Below are 14,190 nucleotides of genomic sequence, written 5' to 3'. Positions count from 1 at the left end.
TACATTTTCAATTTTTCAACAAAATCTTGAAAATTTTAACAAACATGGACTGTTTTGCAAAAACAAAAAAAAACCTCATGAAAACAGCATTTTCCATTAAAAATGCTTTAGTGGCAAATTTTCAGTCAGGTCTAGGAACCAGTATCCAGTTTAGATTTCTTAATGAGCTCTTTGACCCATAGAACAAATGTCCCTCCCTTTCCACTGAATAACCAGTAAAATGCACTTTGTGCAATCCAGGGCATTATTTTTCCGATAACATTATTGCATGCTATGAAAGTCAATAGTAGAGATGGTCAAAAAATGGCAAAATTATTCATGAATAATTTGTCAAAATCCCAACATTGGGTAAATAATATACAAATAATAATTTGATCAGCCCTAATGAACAGTCCAATAGTTGTATGATCATCCTTCGTTACAACTCATGGGTTATTTGTTTCTCTTTTAAATTACATTTACAAATATGAAAGCACAGGACCATCTGTATCCCATGCCAGGGTCTACCAGTCAATAAAGAGATGAAACTTGCATTGTAATAGACCAAAGGCTCTGTCTGTGCTGAGGATTATCAGTAAGTCTAGCATCAGTTCAGTTTCATCAGTGACAGCAACAGTACAGGTTCTAGTGTATAGACCAGGTGTAGATCTTTCTAATGTTGTTTTCACACAGAATCTCCCATCCAAGTGTTGACCATGGCTACTGCTGTTTCTCTTGTGAGAGCTGACAAAAGCACAGCAAAGGATGGGATGTTTGAAGGCTCTACTTCTGAATATTTCATTTCTGCCTATAATATTCTTTTTAATTTGACTCCATAGGACTCAATAAAACAGCATTTGTAGTAAAACTAGCAAGGAATTCATCACGTGACAGCTGGTAATCAGTAAATCATGTGCTAGCTGTAGCTATCTTGTGTTTCAAGTCACATTTCTACATTTCAGTGTCAAGACTGCTAGCATGCTTGTGGTTTTGCACTTGTAGCTTTCCAGCTCTGCGGTGCTGATTTAAAAATTGCTATTCTTCTCTAATAATGCTTGTGAGAATCACATTCAGTGTCTGTAAAACTAAGGAAATTGAATAAAGGAACCACCAGAGAATGCTGCTGGCTAATCATCACTTGTTTGCAATAGCCCACATCTATGGCTTTTCAATGGAGATTCACAAACTAAAGGGAGTAACAGTATAACACAATACCTAGCACTCAACATATTCAGAGTTCAGTACAAATATTAAGGGCTAGATTGTGTAATCCTGGCTCATATTGGCAAGGCTTTACTCACTTGAGTAATCCCATTAAAGTCTATGAGATTGCTCGTGTGAGGAAGTGTTGCACTAGTCCTAAGTAAGCAAATAAAATTTCCCATGAGAAGCCATATGACCGCTTGGTTACCAGCTCATCACTTTGGTAAACCAATCACACTCTTGACATCTACAACCACTGGGGACAGAAAGAAAGCCAAAATAGGGAAAGAACAAGTTAAAGAATATTTAAATAACTTAGATTTATTTAAATCAGCAGGGCAGGGTCTGATGAAAATTGGATAAATTGGAGAATTGGTCTGAAATAAACAAAATGATATTCAATCAAAATGAGCAAAATATTAAACTTACTAAGAAAAATTGAACAGAATCACAGCTACAAAATGGGGAATAACTGGCTAGGTGGTGATACTACTGAAGAGGATCTGGGGTTTATTGTGAGTCACAAATTGAATGTGAGTCAGCAATGTGATGCAGATGCAAAAAAGGCTAATATCATTCTGTACTTAGTGAGGATGAGACACACTTTACCAATGTCCCTATCTTCCTTCTCAGAAACAGCTGAATCATTTTTGGCTGAATGAAACACTCAACCTGAGGCAGACCTGACATGGAAAATTTCAAAGGTTGGCAAAGTTATAACTGAAAACAGGGTCTTATAATGGGTCGCATTGGACAGTCTTGATAACAGGTGGTGCTAGCAGCTATAATACATAGCACTTTCTTAAAAAGGAAAATAATTTTTGTACACAATTCACTGTATCCCTCTCCTGAATCCTTTTTATGCTGCCTTCCTTATGTGGTAAGCTCTATGCAGCAAAGACTCTATCTTCATAGCTGTGCAATGCCTAGCAGAGTAGAATCCTCATGAGGGCCACTTTGCACTATCACACTATGAATAAATAGTTAAGAGTGATGCATCCTAGCTTAAAACAAAACCAAGAACATTTTGCTCCCCCCTACCCCAAAAAAAATCATCTTGCTAAAATACTGGGTGGCTGAAAAACATGATTTTAACCATTAAAATATCGGTTCATGCCTGGACACTGAAATTCAGTTGCTTGCCCTAAACTCTCACTTTCCTCAGGAGCAGGAGAGAATTATAGAAGAACTGGGGAAGGGAGGAGGAGATTTCCTAGCATCAGTGTGTAGCAATCACTCTCTAGTGTGCATTCAGATACTGCTTCTTTGAATTTGGGATAATTATATTGGTATGAAATCCTCCGACCAATTTGGATGATATTTTTTCTGTTTGAAACAGAATGGTTGGCACGAACAATGGAAGCCTGTCTGCTGTATAATGAGCTAGGCAATAATACTGAGCCAAATTCTGTTCTCAGTTATCTGAGGATATGATAAAAGCATCTCTCTATGTATGCATATAAATATAAATTAAATCACACTATCTCTTTGAAGAAGGTAAATAGTGAAATATCATAATCCTATTTTACAGATTTTAAATAAAGAGAAGTGAAAGAACAATAATTAAAAATTGATTTATTATTGCTTATTTTATGGTTCAATATATCTTTCTCTTCTCTAGCATCCTCCATGCAAGGATATCAAGGTGCTTTACAAACCTTTATTCATGAAGCCTCCCTGCATCCTTGTGAACTAAGCATGTATTATCCATATTTTACACATTTGAAAAAAGAGGTACAAACTGGCTAAGGTGTTTTGTTAGCAATAGGCTGTGGTCACAGCACATCAGCAGACTATGTCAAGTTTTTGTTGGCCTTATGGGAAAGCACAGTTTTAAGAAGGGATCTGAAGTAAGATGAGTTAGTTTTGCAGATGTTTACAGAGAGGTTCTCCATAGTGTGAGGGGCAGCCTGGGTGACAGCGTAAAGCTGCCACAGAATTCCTATGTGATGCTAAGCAAGTCATTTAAACTACTCATAGGTGGTCACTAATTGTTTGTTCTTCATTTTCCGGGTGCCCAGCTTGAAGCCCTGGGATCTGATCTGCAGACATGTGAAGTGCTCACAGCTGCAATTGATATCAGTGGGGACTGTGCTTTGAATATGTTAAATGTTATACAAAGCTATGTACTCTGACAAATCAGGACCTGGGCATCTCAGACTAGGCACCTAAAATTAGCGAGCAAATTTGATCTTAATCTCTCTGTCTCTGCTCCCCATCTCTAAAATGGGGATAATGCTACCCGTTCACCTGACATAGGTGTTGTGAAAATAAATCAATGTTTGTGAAGCATTTGGATACTTTAGTGATAAGCATCATAGAAAATTCCATGAGGAAATTAATTAATTCTCTCTTCAAAGCATGGTTTGAATAGTGCACAAAAAATAAGACCTGGGCCCACACTGAATAAGGAAGAGAAAATAAAATGTTGAGTAGGTGCTCATTAATTGAGCACTATCCATGCTGTGCACCGAATGAAACAGGTGTCCCATGAAAAAAATAGTATGCGATCATGTAATTCACTGCATCATGCATTTGAATCCAGGGGCCAAATTAAAGTTTCACAGGTAATCTTAAATCTGGCATTTCCTATCTTTTGAGTACTTGAGCTGACTTTGTTAATCTTCTTTTAACATCATTTTTGTGTGTAATAAATAGTAACTGTCCTCAGCATAGCTTCCCTTCAATAGCTGCTGCACTCATTGCAGAGAGGGAAGTTTGTGTAGGACAAATAAGAAGTGTGGGAAATACTTGTAATAAAATACAGAACTAATTGAAATTTAAGAGCTTTTACATTATGTTATAAACACAAAAATGGGGACATGTTTCATGGAATATTTTGTTAAGATATGTGATTCTTTTTTTCCCATACAAAAATAGCCCACACAACAAAAATAATAATTTCCCCACAGTTCTAGAACAGGCTGTTTATACTTTTCATGTATCTGGGTTGTGTCTTTCCTCTGCTTGAAGTCAGATCTTCCCTTGTGCTTTCAAAACTCAACACTGCAGCACAATTGCCTTCAGATTCTTCTATGCTACATGAATTGTAGGTTACCATATGTCAGGAGACTTGGTTGTAGGCAGTCAGACCTAGAGGCCAGAGTCCAAATGGTGGAGCCAAGAGTCAAGATAGGGCCAGAAGCAGGGCCAAAGGTCAGAACTGGAGGTAGAGACCAAATTCCAGAGTCAAGAGTCAATATGGAATCAGAGTCAGAGTTTAGGGTCAGAACCAGATTACCATGAGTCAGGGAAGGCTGGAGCTGGGCTGGTTCTGAGGCAGGAACAAGGCTGGGTGCAGGGCAGGATCTGGACTGGATCAGCAGAGGAACAGAGCAGGGCTTGGTGAGAGATGAGCACAGAGAGGTAGAGAGTCTATGGCCAGCAGGCTGCTGCCTAGCTTAAGAACTCAGTCAATCAGGCAGGTTGGTCCGTCAGGCAGCCTAGCTGGCTCGTTAGGGTATGAGGAGTACTTGGTAGCTGCAGGGCCGTACCCCTGATACCATAGAACTAAACATGTATCCTGATACAGCCACAAAGGCTAGGCATTAATCAGAAAACTTGGTGTTGCTCAGAAGTCTCCAGCATAGTGCCATCACCTGTCTCTCCAAACAGCATTGCTACCCACTTAATTAAAGGTGGATAAGGACAAAAACTTTGAAGGAGGGGTGAAGAAAAATGGCGGTAATACAAATAGTGCATACCTGAAACCAAAGAAGACTGCAGATGAAATAGAAAAGATGATCAAAACACTGAGACCAGGTAAAGCCTGTGGGGCTGATAACATCTTCCCCAAATTCCTGAAGAACTAGTAAACACAGAACTATCTTTCTATCTAGAGTCATTGAGGAGAATAAAATATCTAAGAGCAGAGCAAAAGTGCAGAGCAAAAGTAATACCCTTGCCAAAATCTGAGAGAGACCATTGACTTGCAGCAAATTACTACCCCATCTCTTTGTTAAGCTGCATGTAAAAAATACTTTAAAGGCATATCCTTTAAAGAATTTCCCCCCACCACTGATGGTAGACTGAGTGTAGACCAAGTAGGCTTCAGTCCAAACCAGCACCTGTGATCTCGTGGTGTCCCCATCTACAAAATAATGGCTTCTGGACTGAATTGCTTCCCAGAGGCCACTGGTTTCAAGTTTCACTTAGACAAAAGACCAGCTTCTGGAGGTCCCAAAACAATTGTCAATCTCAGGACTCAGTTCTAGCACCAACAATTTTCAACTTTTTCACAAATGACCTTCTCTACACCACTGCCAGGTGTTTTAATCTATGCAGATGTCATCTGTCTGGTAGTGCAGGCCCAGGTTTTCGGTCACCTAGAAGAAATCCTGGATGCAGAAAAGAAATGATCAGTAAAGTAGCTGGTTCAACCTGGGACACTAGTGCACAGACACTGAGAAGCTCTGGGTGTTCCTTGTTCTATTCTGTGGCAGGGTATTGCTCCCCGGTGTGACTCAGTTCCTTTCACACAGGACCCTTCTGACATCAAGTGACAAGTTGCCTTGCAAAATCTCCTTAGGGTACAAGATCAGTCACATCTATTCCTTTTTAAAGGTATGTCTAATCCACTGATCTACTGGCTTGGCTCCAGGCACCCCATTTGGACAATTCCTTTAAAGAACCTTATTATTGCCTCTGAGGTGGCATGCTAGGTGGCAAGGACAAGCTTCAAACATAGACACTGCTGATCTTGTGACAGATCCAATAGTTCAGCCTCCTGGTTTTGACCTTCTGCACCATCTGTGGGAAGAGCTCTATCACTTCAGATGTAGAGTGATCAGATGTGCTGCAAATGGCTGTATGTGGAGCCTTTGTGACTCTCCCCTTTGCCACTGTGGCCAGTGAGAAGATGTAGATCACATACTTGCAAGGGTTGCCTGGTTCCCTCATGGACTTTCCTAGTGCTCTTTCCTCAGCTGTTGAATGGTTAAATAAATAAAATATAAATATACCTCTCTCCTAGAACTGGAAGGGACCCTGAAAGGTCATTGAGTCCAGCCCCCTGCCTTCACTAGCAGGACCAAGCACTGATTTTGCCCCAGATCCCCAAGTGGCCCCCTTAAGGATTAAACTCACAATGCTGGGTTTAGTAACCTAATGCTCAAATCACTGAGCTATCCCTCCCCCCTACTGGTTAAACATTTAGACTGACATGTTTGACTTCAAAACCTATTTAAATGCAATCACAATTTTTAAAAAAAAAACAGTACTAGCAACGTGGATAGAAAAATACTGTTCTATAACTAAAGGAAGGAGTTTAAAGCATGTTTTTTGTTTACAAACACAACAAAAAATGTTATAACATGGATGCTTCTAACACTGGTAAAGAGAACTGTGAAGTAACCTGCTTCTTCCAGTAGTGCAGAACTATCAGCACTTATCCAGCCCTGATCATGGATGGTTACTCATAGTAGTAAAGATGGGCACATGCTTAAATGTTTGCAGGATTGGGGCCTCAAGGAGCTGCCTATATTTCCATGGAAGTTGAGTGCACTCAACATGACTCTCTGGAGATGCACCTCTTGGGTTTGTTCTCTGAACCAGTAAGTGAGGCTGCAGTACAGAAAGTTACCCCCCCCCTTTTTTTTTTTTTTTGGAGGGCCAGCATGCCATCTCTGGGACTCCCCCATGCCTCCATCATCATACTGAGGAACAGGAACCTGATAGCATTGTTACTTTTGCAATGTCACTTCTAATCAAGAGTTTATACACTCATAGATCTGCAAAGCAAGTCTTTCCTCTTCCACTTTATGTATGGAATTACTGAATGGCTTCCTGGTGTAACTAAACTTATAATTTCATACTTGTTATCTTTAGAACACCTTTTGGTTATAACTCTGTGTTTGCTACTGTATTTTTAACTCTAATTAGGTCAATTTCTCAGTTCTGCTTTTTCAGCTGGATGGTATTCCTTCACATCGATCAAATGTTTGTCTGTTGCTCTGTGAAATAGTCAGCTGAGCATTAATCATCACTTACCATAACATTGTGTCTCTGGCTGATGTAAAACATACCCCAGGACATGCACATCTGGTGTTCAAATACACTTATTTAATTGATTCTGTCAATGAACTTTCATCAAGTAGGCCAGACAAGGAATTTGTGAATACATTTAGATACATTTGTTACAAATGCTTCCATAAAACATTTTGGTTACAAAAATCAAGCAAAAATGAGGTGTTTTTATCATTCTAATGTGTTCTTGCAGAGCTGTGCATGTTGCCAGTTAACCCCAGTTGGTTTTATATTTACCAGAGTTCAGTAGGAAATAAGTGCAAAGGCCCAGATCCTCGAAGGTATTTAGGCACCTAGTTCCCATTGAATTCAATGTGAGTTAGATGCTTGGGTACATTTGAGGATCTGGACCAGTATACTTATGGTATCACCAATTAGAAGCCTCGTTTTACTGTAAGACTGAGCTAAGGTGGTGATAATAATTCTTAAATATATGTTCTGAATATTGCTATTCACCATAGCAACCATTCTAAAAGCATATCTTTATCACTAACTATATTTCTGTCACCAACTCGTGGTCTGATTTCCTACACATCACTGGGACCATTTTGTCTATGGATGGATGTGTTATAGGCATAACAGGTGGACCAAATAATGGGTAGAACCGCAAACTTCTTTCCTGTAGACAAGGCCTACAACTTTAAATTGAATTTGTAACCATTTAGTGATGTGGTTGGTTATAAGCATCATTTATGTCCACACACCACACTGTTAAACCTTGGTTGGTAAGGGTGACAACCAACAATGTTTTGTTCTTTCCTAGTCTCATATATGGTAGTTTTTCCTGTAACTGGTTCTGTGTGATGGCCACTATCTTGACTGATCCCAATGACTGAACTGAGGAATTCTAAAGCTAAAAGCATGAGTGGCTGTCACATAAGCTAAAGAGCCAGGTTCTCAAGCTAAGAACTGTAACAGACTCACATCCTCTGTGGATTTGTTACCCGGAGTTATCTGAACCCAAAGCTATGGTAATTATTCTGTTTTCCAGGCAACGTCAAGAAATAAATCAGTGGGGGACGGAGCACCTCCATCTGATGAATGATTGGTACACATGAGCAATTCTGCCCCCAAATCTTTGTTTTTCTTAAGTACAAAGCACACCTCAAAATGCAGTAGTCTAGAACACCCCAGAATATAGTTCCCCAAAATCTGAGGTGGCATTGAGTGGCAGCAGCGGATTTCCAGTTGCTAGTATTTCCCCTAGCTACTGGGGAGTTTTATGCCAGTGACTCTTTGCTCATAGAAAATCTAAACTTCTCCAAAGTATACTATCTAACTAAACTCTTTTTATAGGTTTTCTCTGGATCAAGCACATAACTCATAATGAACTCTAATAGGCTAAAAATCTCCCCAGCAACAGCAAATAATAACTCATTATTCTACTTATCAGCAAAGCAACTTCAGCAAGAAACTTATAATTACAAACACATACCAAGGTCAGTTATTCACACTTCCTCCCCTTTCTGATGAATCTGTCCTTGTTGGTAACATTGCAATTGTGCAGATGTTTTTGTTTTGTCTGCCTAAACCAAGGCCAGATTTTTCCTAACTCTGGTTTTCTTGTTTCCATCTTATGGGCTGAGTAGTAAGTCCAATTCTCTCCTAACAAATTGAGCACAGAGAAAGACCTGTAATTCACACAATGAACAGTGGATTACATCAGGACATTTCTTCTTCAATATGGACAGATTACCTAAGCATGTGCATATAACCATGTTGACCAGTCCTCCTTCCTATCACCTCTCCATCTGATGGGACTGGCAACATTGCATTTTCCATGTGCTGCCTGTTTAATAGTCTGGATTGGAATGTCTGCTCACCCTTTCTTGACATGTTATTTTTGTTTCTAATACAGGCAAGTCTCATCTTACGTGGGAGTTCCGTTCCGCGGTTAGCGTCTAAAGCGAAAACCGCGTATAGTCAAAATTACATTGAGTTGAATGGCGGGAGGAATTGCCCGCACTACAAGTACAGTATTAAAATTGTTATTTTTCTCTTTTTGTTTTTTTTTTTGTTTTTGCTGACCACATAAAGCTGAAATTGCGCATGTTAAATGCGCGTAATATGCGACAGACCTGTAAGCATTTGTTATAAGGCTGCTCACTTGATAGAAGACTCTTTTTTTTAATCTTGATTTTTTTATTACAGTTATTTACATTCCTTGGAAGAGTTGAAGATCAAACACAGAACAAGATGAGAGAAATTATGGAAATTAGCTTCTTAAGGAGACTTGGTAAGAATGTTCATAGAATTGAGGAAGGAAAACGTCAAGTAATAAAAACTAAAGCCATGCAACTTGCAATATAAACATCAAAAGAGAGCTGGTTTGGAAATGATAATGGGGCATGCTTAGAATAGATATAGACCAGGCTAGGGCTGGTGTGATTCAAATAGTACCAAGAGGTTGTGTAATTTACATTGTACCAGTGTTTCTCTGTAGCTTTACATCCAGGCTATTTCAGTATTTTGATGCTTTCATGAACGTGTGGGAGTGTGAAGATGAGGATGGGAGGGGAAACGAGAGGAAAATGGCTACAGGGCACCTCTCACATGCCACCTGTCAGTGACTGAAAAAGCAACACCACAGTCCAGTCTCCAGCTCTGATATAAATGTGAATTTCATCCACAGATACTCCAGGTAGACACTTTTGAATCAGGGCAATGTAATCCCTTCCTATCTCTTTGGGAATATTTTATACATATAGTAGGCAGTTCTGCTTTGGGTCACAGCAAGTTGTGATGCCTGATTCTAAATCATACAAGACAGAATCCTTGGTCCTCAAGATGTGCATCTGTGTGGGTGTACCTCATGCAATGTAGGCCTGACTTTTGTGTCTCACCAGTGTTGATCTTTAATGGAGTTGCTCTTGATTTACACCCAGGTGAGACCAGAATGAGGCTCTGTGTGTTTCTGGGAGGGCTGTTATAGTATAAGAATCTGGCCACTCTGATGTTTCTGATTAATTGGTAGGAGATTTTTTTTTAATTTCTGTTCCTAGATTTTACTGTTCAGCATCATTAAACTATAGAAACTTCAAAGCCACAGTGCTGTGATGATGATATCAGTATTTTATGAAAAAGTCAAGTGTTTGTAAAAAAAATTCCAGTATTGGAGAGCTTGAAGAATCTGCTTGCCTATGGAGAACAGGAAGCCCTCCCAGGCAAGTGCCACAAACTTCTGATATCTAAGCCGTCTAAACGATCATCAAGATACAGATTACTCGCCTTATGATTGTAAAGGTAATATTTAAATATGAACCAGATTTAAACGAGGCAGTACTATTTTCCAGGACCTCCGGACAGATAGCTCCAGCTCCTCTGTTGCTGCTCATAGCTTTGTCAAGCTGTAGCAGTGAAAACCACCCAGAACTTTACTTGTCACAGCTGCTTACAGGGTTCTGAATACCAACAGTGATATTGTCATGCATAAGACACTTTGCTGCTCCTTGGAAAAGCTATGAGTAGCAACCGAGTCAGATCCTGGACCAGCTTACTGGGGAAGAAGACTCCAAAATGGAGGTTGGGAACAGTAGAGAAATAGAAATATCACCCACTCATCTCAGCTGCTAGAAGTGTCTGGGGTGAATGGAAAGAAAGAGAATTCTCCTTTTCCCTTTTGGTAACCAGGGGTATGGGGATAGTTGGAGAGGGTGGAGCTTCAAATGTATCAGAAACTTACTACATGAGGGATGATCTGGAAGACAGACTAAGCCTGGAGCAGAGTTGAGGGGAACCACTAGTAGCATCCTCTTCTTTCCAAAAAATTGGCCCTGGGGTAGGATGTTTTGACTTCTCACACAGATCACGAGTCCTCTACACTGATGTCTGGCTAGTAGGCTTATTCTTCTGCCTAGTATCTGGCTGGTTAAATTCTAATCCCTGTGTATGAAAGGATATGAGTGATATATTATTACACAAGAGAAATATGTAAAAAGTGACAGAGTCCTGTGGCATCTTATAGACTAACACAGTGGTCCCCGCGGGCACCATGGTGCCCGCTGGGGCATTTATGTGCTCCTGCCTAGTGCCCAGCAGGGGAGAGAAGCCACAGGCCCGTGCCTGATGGGGACAGAGAACTCAGGCTGCGGGCGCAGTGTTCTCTGTTCCCAACAGGCGCAGGGCCTGCCTAGTGCCCAGCAGGGGAGAGAGACTGCGGCCCCGTGCCTGCTAGGGACAGAGAACTCTACAGCTGCAGGCTGCGGGTGCCGGTGTTCTCGGTCCCTGGCAGGCGCGGGGCCCGCCTAGTGCCCAGCAGGGGAGAGAAGCCGGGGCCCCTCACCTGCTGGGGATAGAGTACTCCAGGACTGCAGACTGCAGGAGCCGGTGTTCTCTATCCTCGCAGCTTCTCTCTGGCTTCTCTCTGCACTGTCCAGAACTGCCGCCAAAAAAACCCACAAAAAAGCAGCTCTCACTCTGCCGTCCCAAGAATGGACAGAATGCCGCCCTGTAGCATGTGCTGCCCCAGGCACGAGCTTGCTCACTGGTGCCTGGAGCCGGCCCTGTATGTGAGTATTCTTCCGCTGCACTGATACTGCTGTTTTCTTGTGCTTCGCAATTTATTATTTTTTTTAACATTTTGCCCCAAAATGAGTGATTCAAATGAAAGACAACGTACGTATTATTTCAACACAGAGTGGGAAGAATCCTACTGTTTTATTGAAAATAAAGGGAAATGTGTTTGCTTATTGTGCAGCGGTGCTGTTGCAGTGCCGAAAAAACATGAATGTCGAATGCCCTTTCCAAACTAATCATGGCTCTTTTGACATTAGCCATCCACTTAAATCTGAGTTGAGAAGGTTTGATTTGAGTTGATTAATTTTCTTCTATCTGCCCAGCAATATGTTTTCGCTAGAAAAGTGGTTGAGTCTAAAGATGCTACTATTGCTTCCTTTAAAATTGCTCATCTCCTTGCAAAGAAGAAAAAACCCTTTCAAGATGGTGAATTGTTGAAGGAAGCATTTTTGACTGGTGCTGATTGCCTGTTTCAAGGATTTCCTAACAAGGGTGAGATTTTGTCGGCAATACAGGACTTGCAGTTATCAGACAACACAGTTATGAGGAGAATACATGCAATTTCAAGTGACATGCAAATTCAGCTAAAGGGTGACTTGGAAATATGTGACTGGTTTTCACTGCAATTCGATGAGTCCACAGATCTATCGGATACAGCGCAGTTGGCAGTTATGGTGAGGATGGTATTTAGTGACTTCACCATAAAAGAAGAGTTACTAAAAGTATTGCCTATGAAAAGGGCGAACAAAGGATGAGGACATCTATAATTTATTCGAATCATATGCAACATCAATTAGTATGCCGCTACACAAGCTATCTGTGATCACCTCTGATGGGGCACCAGCAATGATGGGCAGCGCCAATGGATTCATTGCACTCTGTAAGAAGAATGAATCCTTTCCAAACTTTATGTCTTATCATTGCATTATTCACCAAGAAGCTTTATACATCAAAGTTCTTTCTTTTCAACACGTCATGAATGTCATTTTTAAAATAATTAACTCTATTGGAGTGAAACCTTTGCAACACCGACTTTTTAAGGCCCTGTTGGAAGATGTTGATGATAAACAATCTGATATTATCTTGCACACAGAAGTATGATGGCTGAGCAAAGGTAAAGTTCTTGCATGTTATTTAAGCCTAATTGAAGAGATCAAAGAATTTCTGAAGTCCACAAATCAGAACTTTGAGCAACTAGAAGGCTCCAGCTGGTTAATGGACTTGGCTTTTCTTGCCGACATCACTGACAAATAGAACATTTTAAATCTTGAGCTCCAGGGAAAAGACAAACATGTGACTCAAATAATAGGTTCTGTAAAATCATTCAAAGCAAAACTGATCCTGTGGATGTCACATATGAAGACGAAGTCTCTTGTACATTTCCCAAGTATGAAGAAAATGGTATGTGACTGATTTTAACACATCATATGTGACAGTGATTTTAACCCATCACCATTTGTTATCCACATTCAAACACTTCTGGAACAATTTGAAAAGAGATTTCAGCAGTTGATCATCATTGAGCCTGTAGTTGCCTTTCTTGTGAATCCTTTTACTTGCCAAATAGAGGTAACAGAAATGGCTACATCAATTGCGAGTTTCATTCAGGTAAGAACAGAAGACGTGGAACTGGAGATTTTGGACCTTCAAAATGATATTGTTCTAAAATCCTGTGCAACAGATGAAAACTTTTGGAATCTGGTTGACCGAAAAAAATTTCCTGCCTTAAAAAATGTAGCATACAAAATAAAATCTTATTTCGGTTCCAATTATCTATGCAAAGTTCTGTTTTCAGCAATGAACATCATAAAATCAAAATGCAGATCTCGGCTTACAGATGCCCATCTTGACAATTGCTTATGAATGGGAATATCATCCTACTCTCCCAACTATGAAAAATTGGCTGAAGAAATGCAGTGCCAAAAATCACACTGACTTTATTAGAAAAACCATGTGAATTAATATTACCTATTTTCCATTAAGTGCTGATGAGCATGTATGATTAACTTGTGTTTAACTTTTTTTTCATATTTGTTTGTTTGTTTATTGAAATCCAGATACAAGTAATAATACAAAAAATATTTTTAATTAACCATAACTGGCTATCTATGTTAAAGTAAAAATAATACATGTATTTGGACCAGCAGTTCAACAATGTTTTACTTTTTTAAAATAAATAAGATGAAAACTGTTTGATATTTATTTTGTAAAAACTTCTCCTTAATTTTTCTTACAGGTAGATAGAAGGAGCAAATTCACATGGTAAGGTGAAAGAGTAATTGCTGAATAATTTAATTAATACTTTTTACATGTAAAATTGCCTTTTTTATCTTATGGATTCATATATTGTGTAATATTAAATATGATGTTTTTCATATTATTTAATGTACAAATACAAAATAAGCCTTGAAAAATTGTTGGTGGCTGCCATACTCTTCTGAAAACATGAATGTTCTACTGGCCACAAAA

General features: G+C 39.7%; 2 protein-coding genes across 2 annotated transcripts in view; one reads left to right on the top strand and one right to left on the bottom strand.

Moving 5' to 3' along the window:
* The window catches only part of CCDC185 (coiled-coil domain containing 185), a 311,099-nt gene that overhangs the window by 94,750 nt on the left and 202,159 nt on the right, over positions 1–14,190 (bottom strand). The gene's annotated exons all lie outside the window — the stretch shown is intronic.
* The window catches only part of PKIB (cAMP-dependent protein kinase inhibitor beta), a 137,785-nt gene that overhangs the window by 27,302 nt on the left and 96,293 nt on the right, over positions 1–14,190 (top strand). Inside the window, exon 2 of the mRNA XM_050949974.1 lies at positions 9,358–9,442. The gene's annotated coding sequence lies outside the window, so the exon portion shown is untranslated. The remainder of the gene's footprint in view (positions 1–9,357; positions 9,443–14,190) is intronic.

The sequence above is a fragment of the Gopherus flavomarginatus genome, chromosome 4 (assembly GCF_025201925.1).
Source record: "Gopherus flavomarginatus isolate rGopFla2 chromosome 4, rGopFla2.mat.asm, whole genome shotgun sequence".
Classification (NCBI taxonomy): domain Eukaryota; kingdom Metazoa; phylum Chordata; order Testudines; family Testudinidae; genus Gopherus; species Gopherus flavomarginatus.
Note: the sequence above shows the minus strand (reverse complement) of the source record. Positions and strands in the feature narration are given on the sequence as shown.